This window comes from Vicugna pacos, chromosome 27 (genome assembly GCF_048564905.1).
Source record: "Vicugna pacos chromosome 27, VicPac4, whole genome shotgun sequence".
Taxonomy (NCBI): domain Eukaryota; kingdom Metazoa; phylum Chordata; class Mammalia; order Artiodactyla; family Camelidae; genus Vicugna; species Vicugna pacos.
The window spans coordinates 22,568,108-22,590,858 of NC_133013.1; the positions used below are offsets into that span (position 1 = coordinate 22,568,108).

Here is a 22,751-nt window from a genome sequence, read left to right on the forward strand (position 1 = left end):
ATGGAAGTGACATCGAAGCTCAGACCTAAAGAATTAGAAGGAACCAGTGCTGGGAGAAGTGGAAACAGAATGTGCTAGCAAAGGGAACAGCAGGTGCAAAGGCCCTGAGGCTGGAGTCTGGTATGTTTCACAGAGTGAAAGGAGGCTCATGCTAGGGCACAGTGAGACAGGCTGGAGAGAAAGGCACAAGCCATGCTGGGCTTTGAGGTGGGGTAAAGTATCTGGATTTTATCACTAGTGCAATGGGAAGCCGCTGGTGTCAGGAGTGGGGGAGGGGGAAGCACTTTCCTGAGCTGGTATACTTCGTAAATCACCCGAGTTGCTAGGTAGACAAGGGTCATTGGCTGTAACAGGAGCTCAAGGAGTCGGGGAAAGCCTGCCTCCACGGGCACGGAATCCGGTACCAGCCCAGCTGGCTTGGATCCACACTCCCCGATTTCAGCTGTCACTGCAGATAAGAGCAGGATTACATTTGACAATTCTCACAGATGCAATTTTTATTTAGCCTTTCCAGAGCCCATGTAGGTTGGCATTTGAGTAATGAATACCAGGAGTGTTCTGCCCAATATAGGGAGGCAGGTCAGAGACCCTTCTAAAATGCAAATCAGATTGTGTCTCTCCCTGGCTTAAAACCCTTCATTACATCCTGGATAAAGGAAACGTTGGCTGGCATGAAATTCAAAGTCTTTCAAGACATAGCCCTGGATACCATTTCTGCTCTTACCTGCCTGAACTCCCCGCCCCACTCCCCCAAATTCCAAACTCCTAAGGCTTCTGAACACATTATGTGGGTTCCATGCCTCAACTTTTCCCTCTTTCCTCCTCTTCCTTGCCTTTTTGGACTCATGCAACATAAGGTGAGCAACTTACACCAAGACTTTTCCAGTTGTAACCCTGGAGTCCCAGTGTGGGAAAACTTTCAATCCTGGGCACATCAGGACAGTGGGTATAATGATGAATTTTGTTTCAGCTCGACCAGGCCACAGAGCCCCCAGTTACCTGGTCAGACATTCTTTTGGGCATGTCTGTGAGAATGTTTTTGAACGAGAGTAACATTTATATCAGTAGACTGAATAAAGCAGGTTGCCCTCCCTAGTGTGGGTGGGCCTTGTCCAACTAATTGAAGGCCTGGCTAGAACAAAAAATCTGACTCTCCCCCAAGAAAGAGAGAATTCCTCCTGCCTGACTGCCTTCAAACTGAGGCATTGGCTTTTTCCTGCCCTTGGACCCAGACTGAAACACTGGGTCTTCCTGGGTCTCAAGCCCACCAGCCCTCCGACTAGAACTACACTGTCAGCTCTCCTGGGTCTCTGGCCTGATGGCTCATCGTCCAGATCCTGAGACTTGCCCACCTTCATAATCACATGCATCAATTTCTTATAATAAATCTCTTTATAAGTCGGCATCCTATTGGTCTGTGTCTCTGGGAAACCCTGACTAGTTGTCACCCCTGTATAAACATTTCCTGCTCCGGGAAGCCCTCTGTGACCTCACCAGCCTGAGTCAGAGGCTTCTGCTCTGTGTTCTCAATGCTCCTCCTTCTCCCTTTACCTCCAGTGTAGCATCCTCTACGGTGCATTGTTACCGTGGTCCACTCCCCTGTGTCAGTTGAATTCATGAGAACGTACCCAAGGCAAGGCTCTATGAATCCCTGGTGACTCGTTGGCCTCCTGCCGCTGAGGGACCAATGCAGCAGACACGATCCAGGGGTTCCAACTAGTCATGCCGCTTTTCCTAAACTGCTCCCCGTCCCCAGGACCCCTTTCCTCTGAAGAGCTACGCAGGGATTGACAAATAGACCAACGAATGAAAAGAAAGAGCCAAGAAACAGATCCGCACACAGGTAGATGTTTGATTGACAACAAAGATGATAGTGCAGAGCAGAGAGGAATGTGTGGTCTCTTTAATAAACAGACCTGGGACAAGAGGGTAAGTGTATGGAGAAATCAAATAAAATTGGACCTCCATCTTACCAAATATGCAAAAAGCAGCAAAAGTAGATTATTGCCTTAAATATAAAAGCAAGGTTACAATGATTTTAGTGGAAATACAGGAGAATCTCTTCCTAACTTTGTGGTAGAGAATGTTTGGCTTTTTAAAAAAATAAGCCATAAAAAGCATCGGTCATCAAGGAAATGACTGATCGTTTAGATGACATTAAAATTAAGAGCTGCTGTTCATCAGATGGTCCCTCTGAGAGAGCGGAAAGGCAGACTCCCGGTGTGGGAGGACACATCTCAGCAGGGATGGATACGCCCAGATTACAGAAAGACCTCCTACAGACTAACAGGCACACTCACACCCTGAGTGTATAGATTGGCGTGGCCACGCTGGAGAAGAGCCCCCCACTGTCTGGCAGTGATGGAGGTACCCACTCCCTGGGTCATGCAGGCACACGTGCTGCTGCGTATATGCCAGTGTTCCGTGCAGCATTTTTCATAATAGCCTCAAACTGGAAATAACCCAAATATCCATCAAACTGTAAAGTGGATGAATAAAGTATTTTCACAACGGAATACTATGTAGTGGTTACACTGATCAACCTCTAAAACATAACATTGAGCAAGAGAAGGTAGAAAGTTTACTAGTCTACTTCTAAAAAGGTTGAAAATGGGCTCTCCTTGAACGATCTGCACAAGGATGCATATTTAGGTGGTAAAAACAAATTAGAGCAAGCAGTGACTACCGTAAGTTAGGACGAGGGAGAAGGGTTTTAAGGTGAGAAATGATATACAAAGAGCTTCTAGGGTGCTGGCAGTGTTCTATTTCTTAAGTTGTGTGCTGATAAAGTGGATTTTTACTTAGTAATGTTGAACTGTACACTGGCTTTTGTTGGGGAGGTAGCGGGCAGGAAAGGCTGGTGTGCTGGGAGAGTTCATTCCAGGAAGCCTGGAATGATCCTGAGCTGTTTGGCTGAAGCACTTACACAACACTGACCTCTGATCAGGGCACAGAACATTCTGATTAACAGTGTTGCGTTGTGACCACGGGTCCAGGGCCTTTTCGGGAGGTTTGTGCCAGCTTGTCAGCATTGTTTACTGATAACAGTGAGATGTGCACCTTGTCCCTGTCAGTGCACTGGCGGGCTCTGTCTTTGGAGCTGGTGGCGTAGCAGCCCAGGAGACCAGCAGAGTGTGAGAGACCGTAGCCAAGACTCAATTTGGGTTCCCTACTTCCAATGTGTTCCGCATACCAGCCAGTGTTTACCGATCTGAGAAAGTGTGTTGGGTATGGCCCTCCAGTTGTGTCCTGGAGCTCACACTTCATTTCCCCAGCTCCCTGCTGTGAGGCAGCCTCTGGCTGTGATGATGTCCTTCCTTTAATGCTGTTGCTTTGTAACAGATATCAGCAACTTTTCCTGTAAAATACAGATAGCAAATAGGATTTGCAAAAGGTGATGCCCTCAACCTTCGAGCAACTGTTCCTGCTGAAAGGCTAATAGCCTTTTTTGCATTTTACATTTAAAAATGTAAAAGCTGTCTTAGCTCTTGGGGTCTCTCAAAACAGGCAATTTGACCCAACCCCTGCTAGAGCGTATCCTTTTCCTGAAACTAAATTTGTAAGAATTGTCATTGTGTTGGTTCATTTTATGCGTCAACTTGGAGAGTATATTTGGGTGAGATGAACATGTAAATCAGTGAACTTAAAGTAAAGCAGATTGTCCTTCACAATGTGGGTGGGCCACGCCCAATCAGTGGAAGGCCCCAATAGAACAGAAAGACAAGCCTCCCTGAGGAGCAGGGAATAAAGAACATACTCTTGGTAGGAACAAGTGTATGAGGCACTCATGAACTACAACCTAAAGGATTCTATTTGCCTGCCTCTGTCTAAACAAATGGATGATCTGACCAAAATTCTGGGAATTGGAGGTCAGAGAGGATAGATGGCTGGCAAAGGCAATAGCACTGCACCTTCGCTTCTGTCTGTTGTGACTTTTTCTCCTTTTGCTTCATGGGGTTTGTGTGCACTTTGCCTTGGCTCAGGCCATTCGTTCCAGGCTGTTAAGGTTACAGACCTACCTCAGTTTCTTCCCCTCCCTCAAGCTCACCAGCAACTGGGGGATGCTGTCACCTGGTGGTGGGAACTGCCTCATGGGGGGGGGGGGGTCTAAGCCAGTGAGCATCAAACCATGATAAAAGAAGACTTTGCAAAAACTGAAAATATCAAATATCAAACTTTCAGAGCAAGAGTGAACAAAAAGTGAGTCTTCCAAGTTAAGCAGATATGGTCAAAAGCATATTCATTTGATGTTCTAACGAAGGTGAAAGCTTCATATATGTTACAGGCTTTGCCTTCCTTCTTCCTTTTGTCAAACTGTTGGCTGGCTATCATGATTAAAAAGGAAATTATAAGAACACACTCCTCTTTAAGATCTGAAAATGCAGGTATCCTCGATTGGACGAAATATATACTTTTTTAATTAATACATTTGTCTGTGTGATACTGGAATTTAGAGGTTGTATTTCATTGGAAATTGTTTTTGATACTTTTAATTGTGTGTTAAGCTGGGACAGCTTAGTGAGTTCAAATTTATATGTAAGAAAACCATGTTCAAAGCCCTCAGAATTGATTTCTAAGACAAGCCTTCTTAAGGATGCCTCATTCACCTTTGGCCTATATAACTGACCTATACATTATAAAATGAGATTTTTCTCTTGTCTTGGAAGAAGGTGGGGAGGAGGAAGATTCTGGAAGAGGAGGAAGCGGGGAGGTGCGTGGGGGAGAGGATACTTGGCAAGGTCCCCCCCTGCATAGAGAGTTTAAAAGGAATCCATTTCTAGATACCTCCCCTGCCAGTCCTCAAATCTGCCTGAGAACAGGTCAGAATGACCTTGTGGGTTGTCCTTTCCCACTTTCCCTTTCACAGTGGCCTTGTTGACAGAAAAGAGAGGAATGCCCTCGCTCATCAGTAGTCCTGCTATGGTACACAGCGCTGAGCTGCAAAAGTCTGCAATGGCAAAGAGACAATTTAAAACACTGCCCGGGGGACAACTCCTTTAATTGAAGCCCCTGGGCTTATCTAAGGCCTCAGGCTGTCCCTGTCTGCGGGCCTTTTTTTCCTTTCTTTTCTTTTTTAATTTTATTGTAGTATAGTCAGTTTACAATGTGTCGATTTCTGGTGTGCAGCATAATGTCTCAGTCATACGTATACATACATGTATTCCTTTTCATAGTCTTTCTTGTTACAGGTCACTACAAGGTATTTCATATAGTTCCCTCTGCTACACAGAAGAAACTTGTTGATTATCTATTTTGTATATGGTAGTTAGTATCTGCAAATCTCGAACTCCCAATTTAGCCCTTCCCACCCCCTTCCCCCGGCAACCATAAGTTTGTTTTCTATCTGTGAGTCTGTTTCTGTTTTGTAGATAAGTTCATTTGTGTCCTTTTTTTGTCTGCAGGTCTTGGATGTGATTTTGAGAGTGAAGTGAGGCATTAGAACCCCGGTATGGGGTGGGGGAGTGTATAGCTCAGCGGTAGAGTGCGTGCTTAGCATGCACTAGGTCCTGGGTTCAATCCTCAGTACCTCCATTAAAAGTAATAATAGTGGATAAATAAATAAACCTAAATACCTCCCCTGACCCCAGAATAAGTTGAAGATAATTTTTAAAAAAGAACCCAGGGATGTTGGTCTGTGTTAGGAAGTTCTGAAGCTGGATATATTGTAGAGTAAGGCAGTGAGCGGGTTTCATCTCTTCCATCCCCCAAATGTTGTCACATAAAGCATCTTCCTGAGGGAGAATCCTCTGAGAACAGAACAAAGAGCCCCAGGAAACATGTCTCTTCCCAGTATTTAAGGGTAAATGATTATTTTCAGATATGTTTACATTTGAAGGACCGATACAGCTTTGTGCTGCTCTAACATGGCTAGAATGCTTTCTGAGCTACCAGAATTTTTCGATACACACTGACTCAATCCTGCAGACAAAAACCATTTACAATCTTTCATCTTTGGTGTGCTTCATTCAGTAAGGTAGCGAAAGCCTGTATTCAGACACCATATGACACAATATTTATTCCAATTAGAGTCCAACATTATCTTACTTCATTTCATAAAATGTTCAATATTTTTCTATCTCCTTTTAACGAAAAACAAAATTACATGCCAGTTGCCAGTCCAATTCATGGTTACACTTTCATTAAGTATGCAGGGAAAGGCTGACAGTGATACCTAATGTAATTAATCATTCCTGATTTCTATATATGATTCTTATTTAATCTTTCAAAAACCTCAATGCCAGTGTTGAATGTACAAGCTCAGACACACTTTCCAAATATGCCTTCATATGCCTTGCTTCAAAAATAACAATATTTTAACTATTACTTTACATTGCATATTACTAAACAAAGACTAATAATTATGTTTTTATATATATACACACACATATCACTTTGTTATTGATTGCTTTTAGTAATCTAGCCTATAAGATCTGCTGTTTAAGTTATTTCTTAATGGTTCTTTTTAAAATAATATTCTTCAAAACACTTTGGAAAATAAATTTAGTGCTTTCCAATTTTATTAAATAAAGAAATAAGCTTGATTTGACTAACTGGCTTGCCAACAGGGACTGATTTTGCTGTTAGATTATATGGCAGACATTTTCCATCAACTTAATACCTTAAATCTGCAGTTCCAAGGTGTTCGCCAAAACAAAAATATTAATAAAGTGAATAAAATGATAAAGGCATTTTATAAACTTTATACATTTATAAATTATATAAATACTGTGTTGACAAATTTACATTGAAATTAAAACTTCAATTTTCCCAACCCTCTCTGATTAAATAAGGTGCCTAGAAGTGAAGGAGTGACAGGTATAATTAATCATCACTTAATGCAAACTGAGAAAGTTTTCTGGTTATTCTTCTCAGAAATTTAAGTAAGGAATTATTTTAATGAATGGGCTGGTCTGATCCCCGTCCACTTGTAAATCAGCCTGAATAAGACCTTCAAAAGTAGCCGTGCTTCATCCAGGAATATCCCTAACCCCCCCGCCCCTCAAAGCCTGTTCATCAGGCAGGCATTTGGGCAGGCAGACAGAAGAGAGAGGTTGACGATAAGAGAGAATATATTTGCATTTCATCAGTTTCCATCATGGTTTTACTTAGTTTTCCATGTGGGGATTTTTAAACTGAATCAACCTAAACTTCAAGCAATTTCCAGTTGCCCAACAGATCGTAAAAGGTCATCTTACTTCAAGAAAGAAAGCCCTCAGACCAAGTCCCCCCATGAACCCCCATAAGCCCCAGAGGCAGAGCCACCCCGAGAGGCTGCCTAACCTTGCTCTGCACGCTGAGTCTGCCCTCACACCAGTACTTAATCTTCGGTTTCATTTGCGGCAGTGAAAGGAGCAGATGATTAAGTACTGCTGGGAGGCGTGGGAAATTCATTGGAAGATGGGCTTGCTTGCATTAAACAGTATTTATAACCTTTTGCAGTTGAAGACAATTGAACAGCCAAAGAAAATGGCCCAAGAGGGAAACCAGAGAGATTTAAGACGCCTTGACGGAAGGCTCTTGACGGAGCTCCCGGATCCGCTACAACATGGTATAATCGCGGTGAAAATGCCGCCCTTTCTATCCTTTCCTGGAAGGTTCTATGAATAGAAGAGAAAACAGCCCAGGACTGGTCTTATCTGCATGATTAGTGGTGTTTACACAACACCGATTCATTGTGCAGCAGGAGAATGACTAGTACAAGCTTGTTGGCAGGTATAAATGTAAAGGAGGACTTGCAAACAGCAGAAACACGCGGGCTGCATTCACTTCTGCCATTCTCTTCTGCTCATTTGATCGGCAAGCCCTGAGCTGGGTCTGAAGAATTCCGTGTGAGTAAATCAAGAAACAGTGGATATGTCCTTCAAAGCTGATCAGACAAGCAAGGGGAAAGCTCAGAGATGACCTTAACTTTAATTGGAAAGGCTTGAACACATTATGAGCACAGTAGAAGCACCATAAGGAAGGGGGATTCTAAAGGATGCCGTTCAACTCTGATCAACAAGCTCAGAATCACAGAACAGAGGCGGGGTGGGGAGGGAAGGCACCAAAGGTGGGGAGGGTTACAGACAGCTCTGCTCAGAAGGCCAGAGACTCTAGAACAAAAAGAGTCTTTCATTCAATTCAACATACCTGTCCTTCAGCCTCTCTCAATGACTCCCTCCCACATCCCAGATCCTCCACCCTCACAGAGACCCCCACCGGCCTCCACGCCTTCCTCCACACTAATATGCCTTCTATTCACCTCAGAACTTCCCTACCCACCTGCGGGCCAGGAGGCTGCATTTTTATCACTCCCATCACCCAAAGCCTCCAGCCCCTGACTGACATCAGCAGAACGCACTTAATATGGATTTCCTTAACACAGCATGTCTCTAAAGATTTGGACAAAAAAGGCATTCGTATACATCATATCACCTGTTGATGAAAAATTAATCAGTTGACCTAAGAAAGAGATGGGAAATTCTATTCGAGCCAAATTTGAGGATTCTAACCCAGGAAAAGCATCTCAGAAAGCTCTGAGAGCTGTTCAGCCCGTTGGAGGCAAGACACAGTTATCTTAAGTTTTTTGAGACGAGGACTGTACATCAAATGACGTATTTTCAACAGTTCACATAATCCAGCTCTAAGCATCACCGTTGTAGTTCGTGTGACTCCTTACAAGATCAAGAGGGAAGTTGATCTTTTAAGGAGCTGCCTTGTGGATGCTAGGTTGCTCTTTCCGGTTGAGAAGGCTTTCCTGCTGATCGGGGCCGTTTGCCCGATGCAGGTACGCAGTGCACAGTGTGGGCAGAGAGGGGGCCAAGGGGCAGGCAAGAATTTCTATGTTTAAATTTTTCTTGTCTTGCCCTAAAATATGAATCTTATTTCACATTCTAAATCTACTTAGCTCACTTTTAAAATATGTAGCCCAATTAATCCTTTTAAAAATACACTTCTTGTGTGCGTGTATTTGATTTTCTTGAAGAGGGACCTATCCGGCAAATTAAAAGATACAGTCCCCAGTGTTTCAGAGTTCAAAACATAAGGCAGTTTCAAGAGAGCCCGATGAACATTGCTCTGGCTTGATCACCACCAGGCTATTAATAGCTCGTCTGCCTGCCTGGAGAAATTGGCTGGAGAAACTGCAAACCGATGCCCTTCGCACCTGCCGTGAATGAGCTCTGATCAGTGTAGGGGCTGCTTGTACATTCAGGTGATGGACGACACCCCAAAGGAAGAATGCCAGACGTGTGTCCACACCACGCACGCCACAGAAGCAGGAGACGTCCGTAAGGCTGTGTTATTCACAGAGACACCTCAAGCCGAAGGGCTGCACCAGCATTCCTCCCATTTAAGAACTCACAGACTCAAGAGGATGTCTGTGGAGGCCTCAGGATCCATGGCCTCAGTTTGAACAATATTTCATTAACCATTAAATTCTGTCACTTTGGAGGTCAGAAAAGCAGGGTTAGACATTTGACATTAGATAGCAGACCTGCTTAAAGAAGGAAATTACCCAGCCATGCCCAGTGAGGAAAACAGAAAACACTCCAGCAGTTTCAGGGTTTTAGAAGGGATGGAGGAGCGCAGAGAGAAAGCTGCGGTTAAATTCTTCTGACCGGGGAAGCAAACACAGAGATGCTCCAACCCCAGCGCCCGTCACGGAGGCCGATGGAGCCCCTGCTCCAATCTGCTCCAATTCGCAGAGTCCACGGGTCCGCTCGCCCGTGAGAGCTCCAGGAAGCAGGAGCCTCCAGCCACAAGATGCCACTCACCCTGGAGCAGAGCCCAGGCTCTGTGCTGCCGCTGCCGTTGCTTGAGCAGAGCCCAGGGGCCGGCGCTGGCCTGGAACTGTCATTGCCACTTGCGGGGCGGGGTGGGGGGGTGACCTCAGATGCAAGAGAAAAAAAAAAAAGGTATTTCCCTTCTTTCTGAGACAGAGACAAGCAGCCCCTGGCTGTAGAGCGGGCCTGGAGGTTGCCTGTGAACGTGGACCACTTCGCAGAACACCCACATCGGATGAGGCCACTCGCTTTGGCCAAGCCAGGCCAAGACAAAAACAAGACCGCTCCCCGGTCACGTGGGAACACCGCCAGCGCTCCTGGGAACACCGCCAGCGCAGGAGCGCCGTCCGCACCGCACAGTGACCAAGCATCCCCCATCCCGGCTCATAGGCGCGTCTGCTGCTGCTTTGCCAGTTACAGTGTAGGGCTCACGCTGCTCTTCCTCCTTCTGGATCAGATTTGTTGACACCCAGTCACAGAATTATCCCCACTTCCTGGCAGCATCTAACCCAGAAAAACTCCCTCTCCCTAAACTCTCCACCATCACCTGCCACCAGCCCAAACCCTGTAGTCAGTTCTTTCTTACACTTTCTTCCTGAGACGCCCCCTAGTTCCCGTAGTGTGCAGTCCCCTCCCTGCAACAGGTGCTAACCCCAACCTTACAGCGCCAGGTGTGGTCCTGGCGTCACTGGCTGGAGGGAACGTCCAAGCTCCAATCCGAGGCCAAGGGAGGATGTTCAACTCTGACCATCACCTCTGGGAAAGGTGACAAAGCAACATGCCCAAAAAGTCCAGTGGTCACCACGTACCTGATGTGATCTCGGCCGTCAAACAAGCACTGACTAAGAACCAAGGCTAATAGCTTATTGACGTGTCCCCACCACACTGCAGAAGAGCGGCAGTGCAGGGATGAACGACACAACGCTTAGATCACCCGGTCTGTCCTCTTGTCTCTCCTCTTATTTCTCAATAGTTTTTCTTGTTTTCATCTCCTTATCCATTCCACCTGAGTGCTGAAATAACGTCCACTTCACAAATTCAATTTTCTGTCGTATATGCTGACCAGCTCTCTTGTAGGTCCGTGCTTGCGTAATTGTTGGAAATTGTCAGTTACTCGATGAGGTGCATTCAGTTAGAGATGCTTCTAGGTCTCCACCCAAATCCTTGACCCAGAAAGAAGACTGGAAGACTCTACATTGTGATTTTGCCTGACTTAATCAAGGACCCAGAGGCCTGGGTCAGGTGAAAATGGGAGTTTGGGCTGCAGTCAGCTCTTCTTGAATTGCGTGGACTGAGAGAGGGAAAGGGTGGTTCCCAAGAAAATCTGGAGAAGCTGTGATCAGAATGAGGGGAAATGCATCTGAGCAGGGAAAATCCGTGGGTGTCCACTACAGCATCCTTAACTGCTCTTCCTGTTCACCTGCCTATTTTGGGTGCAAACCTGTGTATTTCTTGGCTTCTTTCCTAATGCCATTTACTCATGCCAGAGAAAAGCCTTCCTATGCCACTTTTTTCCCCCTGTCATTGTCACCAACATCAGCACTGACCCAGATCTGTCACTGTCATGTCATGGTTTTTGGAACTGACAAGTTCCCAAAACTGCTCTTGCAACCCTTGTCCCTCTGATGTAAAGTGGGGTCTTGGGGAAGGGTATAGCTCAGTGGTAGAGTGTGTGCCTAGCATGCACAAGGTCCTGGGTTCAATTCCTAGTACCTCTGTTAAAGAAAGAATGAAAAAAACCTAATTATCTTTCCCCATTGAAAAAAAAAACCATAAAAAAGCATAAAGTGGGGTCTGGTTCTATACATGTATTTATCTTATTTTTGAATGTTTAGCATTTGAGCTTATAATTCAGAATCAGGTAAAGAAATCCAGCACTCCAGGATCACCTGGGGGAAACTGAGAACCCGTGAGAGATTTTTTTTTCCTAGACATATTGCTGTATTAAAATTCCCTCTCAGTTCTCCAGACGAGGCAATTAAAGCCAGGAAACTACCAAATGATTTAGGAACTTGACAACTTGGAAGGTTTTATTTTTTGTCCGCTTACCCAACAACACAGGAATGAAAGCAATAATAAGTCATTTGATCTTTATCGAAAATCATTAATGTTTATGAAGACACTCCCTAATTCTTTCCCTAGGACCAAGGGTTACTGGTGGCTTTTAACGACCATGATTCCTGTGAACTAAAAGATGCAAATCACTCAAGCATTAAGTCCATTCTGAATGTCCAGGGTGCCTGGGCCTCCTTTGAAATGAATTAAACTGACTTGAAGAAGGTCCATTCAACTGGAGAGAGGTGAGGCCCAACACCACCTTGTCACTCAGAATGGATGTTAGAAATGGGTTTTATTGGGGAAACATTCAAGCTAGTATGATGGGGCCTGTGGTCCCCTGCTCCATCCTCATCCATGGAGAAATACAAAGGGGCAGAGCACATCGGGCAGACCACTGTGTGTTCAGGGGAAGGCCCTTCCTTTGCTGCCTCGTCTCCACCGTGCCAGCATGAGAACAGCCTGGCGTGCAGAGAGAAAACCTCCAGTGCTCGGGCACCACGCTGTCCGAGTTTGGACACCAGACACCAGGACTCGGTGCCTTTATGAGAAGTGGAGTTCTAGCTTTGGGGGCACAGGAACCTCCAGCTCCTTGGGAAACTAAGTGTGTGCCAACCTCCCCCACCTGGGGGCAGGTGACACTCGGTCCCAGGTAGCCCCTTTCCAGACAGCCTGGCGAGGGCTCCGCAGGTCATCAGCGAACAATTCTAGCTGTCTCTCTGCAACTTACAGGGTAGAGTCCTCTCCACCCTTCCCTTAGTGGAAATGGTGAACAAGCAGTTTCTCTGGAGGGAGCATGTAAATATGGATCGAGACTGTTCTGTGCTTTTTGAAAACAATGATTTAGCCATCAGTGTTCTCTGCAATCAACGTGGACGTTAGCATCCTATGAGTTCAAACCCAGTCACGTGGCCAACAATGAAAGAAAATAAGTGTCTTAAAGTACAGCCCGTTAAATTCACAAAGGGGCGCTGGCTTGCTAAGTGCCACGGGTCCTGTGACTCTTTCCTTCAGGTCACACGGCCAACGCGCCAGTAACCATCACCTTGGAGAATCCGATTTGCGAAGCCAGCCCCAGGCTGTGTCTAAGCTTTGGGATCTAAATGACCAGGCTTCCCAAAGACGTGGATAATGGAAAGGAGCTCAGAGGACAAAAGAAGTCAAAAACGCTTTCACTTCACACTAAAACTGAAGAAAATTGCTTTTTAAATTACTGTTTTTGCTGCCCAGCTGTAAACTATCTTACTCTTTTACTACCAATAGTATGTATTATTAGAGAGGATAAAGTCATTTTTCAGTATATTTATTGACCATTTGCATTTTGTGAATGATTTTTTTCCTGCCCCTTTCTGTCATTTTTCACTTGGAGTTTTAAAAAAAGAAATTGTAAGCATTCCTTACCTAGTGAAGGTCTTGGCCATTCCTTCGTGGTAGAGTTTGCAAGCAGTTTCCCTGGTTTGCTGTTTGTCATTTTTGTTATTTGACACCAAAGGCTGTAAGAGTTATTAACTGGATTTGTTGATCCTTTCTTTCATAATTCCTACCTTTGTTTTATGACTATAAAGTCCTTTCAAAAACAAAGTTATGTAAGTAATGATATTTCCTTCTAGTGATTTTAAGAGTTTGTTTGGGTTTTCTTTTTACATTTAAATCCACCTGAAGTTTATGTTAATGCACGGCAGAGTTCCACAAAATCTACTTTTTCAAATAGTTATCTGACAATTCCTAATCTGTTTATCAACTAGTTTGTGATTTCCAACATAAAATGCTACTTTCCTCGTCTAATGATTTATTACATGTACCTGATCTGAGTCTGGACTGTTCTGTTTTGCTGCTTAATCTGCACCTGATCACATAGCATACACTGTAACTTGGAACTATATTGTCTTTGATACAGATTATCCTCCCTTTTTAATGTTTACAATCCTTTATATGCATAAATACATCTTCTATATTAACTTCAAATAGTTTTATAAAGTTCCCCCGAAAAATTCCTCTTGGGAATTTAACTAGAATTATATTAAATGTATTAACTAATTCTGATGAATTGACTGGTTTGCAGTATCAAGGGTGCAATCCATGAACTAAAAACAATGCCTTTCTTTCTGCTCAGAGCCCATGACCGTCAGGAAAGTTTGGTCTTCCTGCCCATAGACCCTAATCAGTTTTGCTAATTCTTACAGTACCTTATTTTTCAATAATGAATGTGATCCTTTGTTCATTATATTATCCAAATTATTAATGCTCTTATCAAGGAAAATATATTTATTTTATAACAGGTCACATTCTGAAATCTCACATTAGTCCTAAGTTTTTCACTTGATTCTCTTACCTTAGGGTATGATGGCTTCCAGGCACCTCAGCGATGCTACATCTATTTCCCAGATGGGGAAACTGAGACTCAGAAGGGATGTGGCTTTTGCAATGCTTTGCAATCATTATGAAGAAGTAGAGCCCAGGATTCCTGACTTCCAGGCCAGTGACCTTCCGACTGCCTTGGATACCACCCAAAATCAGAGGGGACTCTGACTGCCCCAGCTCTACAGTCCCCCCAGAGCGGGTCAAGGTTCGTTCACAGACAGCAGGATCCTGGAGGTACAGCATTACTTCCAGAAGACTGTGTTTTGTCACTTGCTTAAAAAAATTTTTAAATACTTAAACTAATGTATATTTATTTATTTTTTTTAAGTATAAGAGAGTGTAACATGGAAAACAGATCTCCCTTCCCCAGAGGACTTGCTATCAAGCTGATGTAGCCTTTAAAACATTTTTATGCATATGTAAACATACACATATTTGTGTATGTCTGTGTGTTTTTTATAAATGTGCATATATATACTTACATTTTTCATAAAAGAGAGCTCATACTATACATTCCATTCTGAGATTTGCTTTTCCGTTTTCCTTAATGTATTCAGTCCATTTTGTCTGTGTCAACACAAATCAGTGCCTCTCGTTTTTAACGTCTGCCGAGTAATCCATAGTGTTGCTGTATCATAACTTATTTAACTTATTGATGGATATTTGCATTGTTCCTTGTTTTAGGAAGTTATAAATAACGCTGCCATGAAAATCTCCACGCAGGTCTCTGTGCACTGCCGAGATTCTACAGGATAAATTCCTAACAGGAGAAATGCAGAGGGGAAGGGGTGGGCACCTTAAACTCCATTTTTCAGAGTGTTTTAGCCTTTCCTGACCTCCCTTTTCTCCCCCGCACCATCCGCTGACCCTCTCCACCCCTTTACCCTGCTTTTTAAGTCTCCACACTTCCTTTCACCATCTGAGACGGTATGTACTTAACTTTGTTGTTTATCATTCATCTTCCCTTCTGCAAACTCGTGACCGGAGGGGCTTTGGCCATCAGCTCAGTGCTGCAGCGCTCCCTGGTGCGATCCAAGTCCTAGGCAGCGTCTGGCACGTCACAGGAGTTAAATAAACATTCTTTCATTCACCTAAATGTATACTGACCACCTAGCATGTGCCAACACTGCTCTCAGAGCCGGGAACACATCACGAATGACAGTGGGCAAAAATCCCGCCCTGTGGTCAAATGAACGAAGGGCCTGTCCTAGTGGGGGACACTGGGGGCCAGAGAACACGTGGAACTCTTGAAAGCAGACTGTTTTTTCTCGCCAATCAAACAAGATCCTGCCGCATCGCTTCATCCCTGTGGGAAAGCATCACACAGACCCACGTGGACGCTCAGTCGAGTGGTGGTCTCTTCATATGTACCCACCACACCGGGCGTGAGCCGGGGAAGGGCAAGCAGATCGCCAGCATGCTGCATCCAGGCCCGGTCTCCCAATCACCCGGAAGAGCTGGATGAGAAGACCGTCATTTTGCTGACTTCACTGACACTTAATTTATAACAGCGACGTTCACTTGGACCAAAACGTCTAAAATTCAACGTTTCATTTCAAAATTTAAAAGGAGATTGCATTTCCTCGAACATTCCATCAGTTAATCCACTAAAAACTAGCTGTAATGTGGGACCATACTATGGATAATGTTTTATAACTCAAGGAAGTTATTTTCTTCTAAAGTTCCTGCACATTTTTTAAAAAGTTCTTTCCTCTAGTGCTACAATATATATGATTTTGTTGTTATAGTAAAAGAGATCTCTTTTCCATTAAATTTTCTAACCAGCTCTTGTTTGTTTACAAGAAAATATTGATTTTTGTATATATTTCAAATCAGCTGCCTTATTGTACTCTTGTTAGTTCTAATAGATTTTTAGTTCATTACTTTGGGGTTTCCACATTGAGAATCATCCTGGCTACAAAGAAAGATTATTTTTAAATTATGACCTTTATTTTAGTTTATTTTGAAGGCTTAGGTGCATAAAGAAAAATCAGTTTTAAAAGGAACATGGTACATAAGTAAACATCTTAAGCATTCCCCTGCTTTGCTGTATCTGAAATCATATCAACAGCCCTGCTGGGGGTTGACCACAGGACACCCTACACTGTGGGGCTGAGCAGAGTCTGTCTCCTAAAAACTGACCACAGGTGCATGCAGAGGCTTGAATGTCCACCAGGGACCAGAGCTAGTTTGAATGTGCCTTCCGGAGACCAGGAGCAACGGGGATGAAGCCAGGTCAAAGGAATGTCTATTGATTGTCCAAAAGTGGAACCAATGGTCTGTGCCACATAAATTTATATCAAAGAGGGTTTTTTAAAGCCTAATTTCCCCATTTAATCTTACGAACTATTTTATTGGGAAAGCGAGGGGAAGGAATTGATTTTGAAGCACTAGTAATTAAAAAACCTTTTTCTGGGTCCTTGCCCCATTTCTTCCAATGAGTTGGTATTCTTTTTCTTCTTGACTTGTAGGTCTCTCTATTTGTATGTCTTTAATTCCACCCCCCCTTTTCTCTCTCTACTTGAGCATTTCCGTGAGACTCCCACGTGTCACACTCCCTACCCTCTTTAAAAACAGCCTATCCCCTGTCTCCCTCTGGCTACAGCTCAAACACAGCAAAGCGTTAAAGCAAAGACGCCTGTGAAACATTATCCTCCCGCCTCCTCATTGGATGGGTCCCCTAAGTTTGCAGTAAAGGTGTTGGCTGGGGCTGAGGAGGCTGGACAACTGGTGCTCAGCAACTCTTTCATTTGCATTCTTTTTTATTGAAGCCTAGTCAGCTTACAATGATGTATCAATTTCAGGTGTACAGCATAATGTTTCAGTCATACATATATATATACATATGTTTATTTTCATATTCTTTTTCATCACAGGTTACTGCAAGATATTGAATATAGTTCCCTGTGCTGTACACTATGAACTTGTTTATTTATTTTGCATATTGTAGTTGGTATTTACAAATCTCGAACTCCCAGTTAATCCCTTCCCACCCCCTTTACCCTCTGGTAACCATACGTTTGTTCTCTATGTCCAACATTACTCTTAACTTTCATGATATTCTGTGATATGGTGAATAGCCCTGAATAATTCCCACCAACTGAGTTTCTCTGCAGAGACGTTTCTCTCTGCTCAGGGCTGAGGCAGCCCAAACCTCAAGCAAAAGTGAGCTTTATTGATGTTTCTCTACTGCCCTCTTGTGGTCATTCTTCATATTGCTGCAGTTCTAAGTGAAAAATGGAATTCATTTTGTATTGACAGAAAAAAAAAGTAATTACAGTGCTAAATACAGTACTTTAAGCAGCGTTTGCTAGGAGTAGTGGAAGATACACATTTGTGTAACTTGCCTCTGTAGAGTTTAGTCTTTCTGTAGAAGAAAGGCACTCAGCCCAGAAGTGTATTCTATTACGTGGCAGTGGGTGGTGAAGCACAGAGCTGGAGCACACGTACCACCCTCACCACCACCACCACCACCACGACCAGCCATCACCTCCATCACTGCTACCCACAGCACCACCACCATCACTGTCACTCCCACCACGACCACTACCATAATCACTGCCGACACCACCCAAAGGTTGAAGCTGTCAGATCATGTGCACTTTTGAAATGGACGTTAACCGAATCAACAGCAATGGGACAGATTAGCTAGAAAGCCTAATATTTGTACAGAGCTTTTCATTTTGCAAAGAGCTTTCACAAATACTCTTATTGAAACCCTACAACAGCCTCAAGAGATGAAGTCCCGCTGCCATCCTTTTATTTACTTTGCTTTTGAAATGTTTAATACAGAAAAGTGCAAAAGGTGATACAACAAACACCCACATATGTGTCACCCAGAATTCTCAAATGCTAATATTTTGTCACATATACTTCAGATTTTTTACTTTCAAAAAGGAAAAAGCAATAGCCCAAGATAAAATGGAAGCCCCCTCTCGGCCCCTCCCCAACGCCATTTCCCACCCTCCATTTCCAGGGGTAACCATTTTTAACACCTTCGGGTGTATCCAATGGGTGTTTTTATAATTTTAGTATATACATTTATAGTATATTTAACACACACACAAATACGTGTGTTTCCTTAAACTATACAGAATATTATTTTCTGTGTGTTTTAGTGATATGTAAGTGGCATCACGTTTTCCAACTTTTTTTTTCACTCAACAGTATGTTTTCAATACCATTTCCTGTGGCTGCATGGGGAGTGATTCCATTTATTTCTAACCGTCGTAAAGTATTCCCACATATAAATGCACTGCATTTTGTTGATCTGTTTTCCCGCTGACGGACATTTGGTTTCCAGCCAATGTTTTATCACCACACACAATGCTGCAATGAACATCATTATACATGTCCCTTAATATCACGTTTTGTCACAAAGGAGGACGCTGAGGCTCCGAGGGGAGAGACCGTGTGATTTGCTCACCCTCCCACAGCTCCGAGGTGGCAGAGTCAGGACTTGACTGCCACCAAACCCTTCTGCACTCCAGGCACCTTCTGTGCATGTTCCAGAGGAGGCTAGAGTATGATCAATAGCTGGGGTGGGGGGTCCCTAATTCAAGCTATAAAATATATCTAATCTTCACAAAACAGTGGTCTGGAAAAAATAAATTTATTTTTTTAAAAACAGCATAGATTAAAAGAATTGGGCCAATATCAACTGTTATGGGCCAAATTACATATCCCTAAAATTCCTATTTACATCTTAACCTCTAATACCTCAGCATGCAGCTCTATTTGCAGATAAGGCCTTTAAAGATGTAATTAAGTTGAGGTTATTGACGTGGATCCAATATGACCAGTGTCCCTATAAGAAGAGGATATTTGGACACATGCACAGAGGAAGGACCACGTGAAGACAAATCTAAAGATGCAGAGAGAGAGAGAGAGGCCTCAGAAGGAGCCAATCCTGCTAACACTTTGATCTCTGACTTCCAGCCTCCAAAACTATGGGAAAATAAACCTGTTGTTTGCACCTCCCAGTCTGTGGTATTTGTCACAGCAGCGCTAGCAAACTAATACACCTTGCAGGAGAGAGCAGCTAAAGCAGGTAGATACTTTGGATTCCAGCCAGTCAAGCTTGGTAACAGTCAGGCGTGGTCCTCCAGGGTCTACCACAGCCCGGATGGGATACCTAACAGAGCTCGCCGGCCCCCTGCTTTGATGCAGGCTCCCAGGGCAGCTTCCGATGATCACTATTCATACCCGGATACACAGAAATTTAGAGCATGGTAAGAGGGCTAAGTATTTCAGGTACTGGCAATATCTGTGTCCCTTGATTTTGTAAGCCAATCAAGTCACTCCAGTAGGTAGAGTCTTTATGTGATCCACCCAGAGTAATCACGCATTTGCCGCCGGCTCTGTCAAGGTGCAAGAAGCCCCTAAGGTCCAGCTGCTAAGCCAGCCTGTGGGGCTCCATCTTTCTTTTTAACGTTTTCACATCCGCCTGCTAGAGCCACAGCAATTCAGGGAAGGGGAAATATCCAACCCAGGTGTGACGGTTAATTTCATGTGTCAGCTTGCCTGGACCGACCCCTGGATAGCTGGTAAGACATTGTTTCTGGGTGTGTCTGTGAGGGTGTCTCTGGAAGAGACTAGCAATTGAATATGGAGATGGAATAAAGAAGATTGTCTACCAGGAAGTGGGCACCATCCAGTCCACAGAGCGCCTAAACAGAACAAGGTAGAGGAACTTGCTTTCCCCGACTGAGCTGGGACGTCCAGCTTCTCCTGACCTAGGACATCAGCACAGCTCGCTCTTCCTAAAATCAAATTCTTTGGTCTTAGTGGTTCTTTCTCTCTGGAAAATTGTGACTAATACACCAGTCTAGAAGAAATGTCCCCCCTCACTGGCAGCAGAATCAGAAAGGCCAGAATCAGCTCCAGCCCACAGCCCCACGCCAGCTGCCGCCCCTCCTTATCCCTCACCGATTATTCCTGATCAAAAGTGTTCTCCATCCATCTTACTGATGTGCACTGAGGATGCTTCCATACCTTGGCGATTATAAATAATGTTGCTGTTAATAGCAGGGTGTGTGTCTTTCTGAATTAATTCTTGTTTTGTGGTTGGCTTTATTCCTTTGATAACTATGTAAGCTTAAAAAGCTAAAGCTCTAAAGATTCTTAGAAACAATGAATAGTACATATCTGTAAATTTAAAAATATGTGCAGTATATCATGTATATGTATTTACATGCAGTGTATTGTATATTATATATATTATATATTGTGCAGTCAAATTGTAACAATGCTACCTAATAAAACTGAAAAATGAAAAAAAAAGGTTTTCATCAGGAACAAATTTTATTAACTTATTTTTCAAGGCCTCTTGAGATGATCAAATAGCTTTTCTCACTTTATACTTCCTAGCTCTATGGCCTTGGGACAAGTTGAATAAATTCTCTGTGCCTCAGTTTTCCTCATCTATAAAATGGGGATATTAGTAATTCCTGTGTCATAGAGCTGCTCTGAGAGTTGACTGAAATGATCACCCAGTGCTTTTGTTCTTGAATGACAAGTTAGTTTAAAACCGTCTTTGGTCTGCACTCTCTTTACCTGAGTTCTTTGTAGACACTACTTGCTGTCTAATTGCAGTAAATGTTACCAAAAGTTGAAGATCACATGATTTCTTCCTTTTGTAGGTCACTTGCTTTTTTGTCTCTGTCTTTTTCATGTCACATAGGTGTTGATAGTTTCTTTACCTTTTTTCAAAGCTCAGTAACTTCACCAGGATGTGTCTGTGTTAATCATTCCACTTTAATTTTTCCTGAAATGCAAGGTACCCTTTTAAACTGAGGATTTAGCTCTTCCTTTACTTTTATTAAAAGCTTTCTTTTTCATGTCATTAGATTTGTGGCTGTGGGCCTGTTTGCTTCAGGGACACCAATTATGTGCATGAGGGATACCCTTTGCTGTACAGATCTCTCAGCTTCTCCCTAATAACTCCTAGCTCTTTGTTCTTTTTCGTTTTATTTTGGACACTTGTCTCAAGCCTTCTTTTGTGTCCCTACTCGTGATTTCAGCACGTCCTGTTCTCTTTTTGGCATCCTCCAATTGACTGTCTCTTTTGTCATGTGGTTTTTTGTTTTTTTTTTTAACCTCTTCCACATATTCCCTGAGATTTGGCAGCTCTTTTTTCATATCTTTTGTTGTGTTATAACCTCTTTTATGATTCCTTGTCACCCTCTTCTGAAGTCTTAGTGCCTTTTTTTAAAGACTATGAGGGGGAACATATTTGTTTGCATCACACTGAAATTTATTCTTTGCATGTCTTCTATTTGTTACTTTGTTCTCATTTCTGGTCCTGTTTTGTCACTCCTCTTGTCATGCAGGTCACGAATTTGCTGAAGAATTATCCTGGAGAAGTCGGGGCAGTGGGGAGCTTAGAGCTGGGCACCTCCAGGTGCTTTTTTCATCAGCTCTCCTGAGAACAGGCTTCTGCTCAGCCATCTTCAAGGTGATCAAGAAGACGGCAGTTTTCAGTGCTGCCCCGCCAGCCACAGGCCTTTTGGGGGGAAGATTTGGTGTCACCAAAGCCTCAGAGCTGATTGCCCCCGACACACACACCCTTCCTCCACCTGTCACATCTCCTGCCCACCTGCCACTCTGAGGTGAGGAATAGAGTAGGAGTCGCCCCGCCACTCACACTTGGCTCTGAGATGCTAACATTCCGAGCGCTGCTGCTCAGCTCTTCAGGGTAATACCTCCTTCTTTTAGAAAAGTCTTAACCCTCTGGAACTGCTCTAGGCGTCTCCCTCCTTTTGGTTCAAGTATCACCGTATTTGACAGCTGCTCCTCGTGGTTAACGATCTGGGATTGTGTCTTTTCTTTGGTTTCAGTGATTTAAATTCTATTTACTCTTATTTGCTTGGGTTAATCTTGGGGAGCCAGGGCTCGGGTGGGGAGGGGAGATCTTTTTTATATCAGAAGTCCAAGATAATTATTTTAAAAGAGTTACTATTAAGCTATTATTTCTATTAAGAATTTACTACGAGGATGTTCCTGATTTATGGTAATCACATCAAACCACAAATGCTTAGAGCGGTGTATTTTCTCTGATTTCTCATAGGTTATGAGTGCATACGAATTACCCAGTTTGGTTTCAACTCCAGTCGTGTTTGAAGGAAAAGCTGCCTGAGAACCACGCTGTTTTACCTCATTTGAAAATGTTCTGTTGTTGTTCAAGGGCCCTTTCGCGCTAATTCTCATGCTCATGACGGTTTTCAACACAGGGCTGTGTGGGCCTCAGGAACCAGGAGTCCATACTGAGCAAAGTCAGCTGAGATGAAACTTGTCTCCTATGGTCAAACACTGAACTGAAAAACACAAACTGGAAGAAAGGAAACAGCATAAAACTGTGTCGGAATCCAGGATTATAATGGGCCGGTTGTTGGGAGGGTATAAAAAGCTTATGTCTAGAGTCACCATAAGCTAAAGATGGTTGATTTCCACATAACCCAAAAGTTCCAACTCGTACCACCCACAAGTTTCCCAGAGAGCTGGGAGGGACTCACCGCCGCCCGTCATTGCCGCCAGAGCTAGAAAAACAGGTTCTCCCCAGATCTGCTCATT

At 43.6% G+C, this 22,751-nt stretch overlaps 1 long non-coding RNA gene across 2 annotated transcripts; it reads left to right on the forward strand.

Moving 5' to 3' along the window:
• Positions 1–1,566: 1,566 nt before the first annotated feature.
• LOC140689742 (uncharacterized) lies at positions 1,567–22,603 on the forward strand. 2 transcript variants are annotated; one of them, XR_012064821.1, is made up of 5 exons: positions 1,567–1,929; positions 7,441–7,560; positions 14,157–14,414; positions 21,512–21,790; positions 22,249–22,603. It is a non-coding gene; the product is annotated as an uncharacterized lncRNA (long non-coding RNA). The 2 variants fall into 2 exon arrangements; XR_012064822.1 differs by lacking the exon at positions 7,441–7,560.
• The last annotated feature ends 148 nt before the right edge of the window (positions 22,604–22,751 follow it).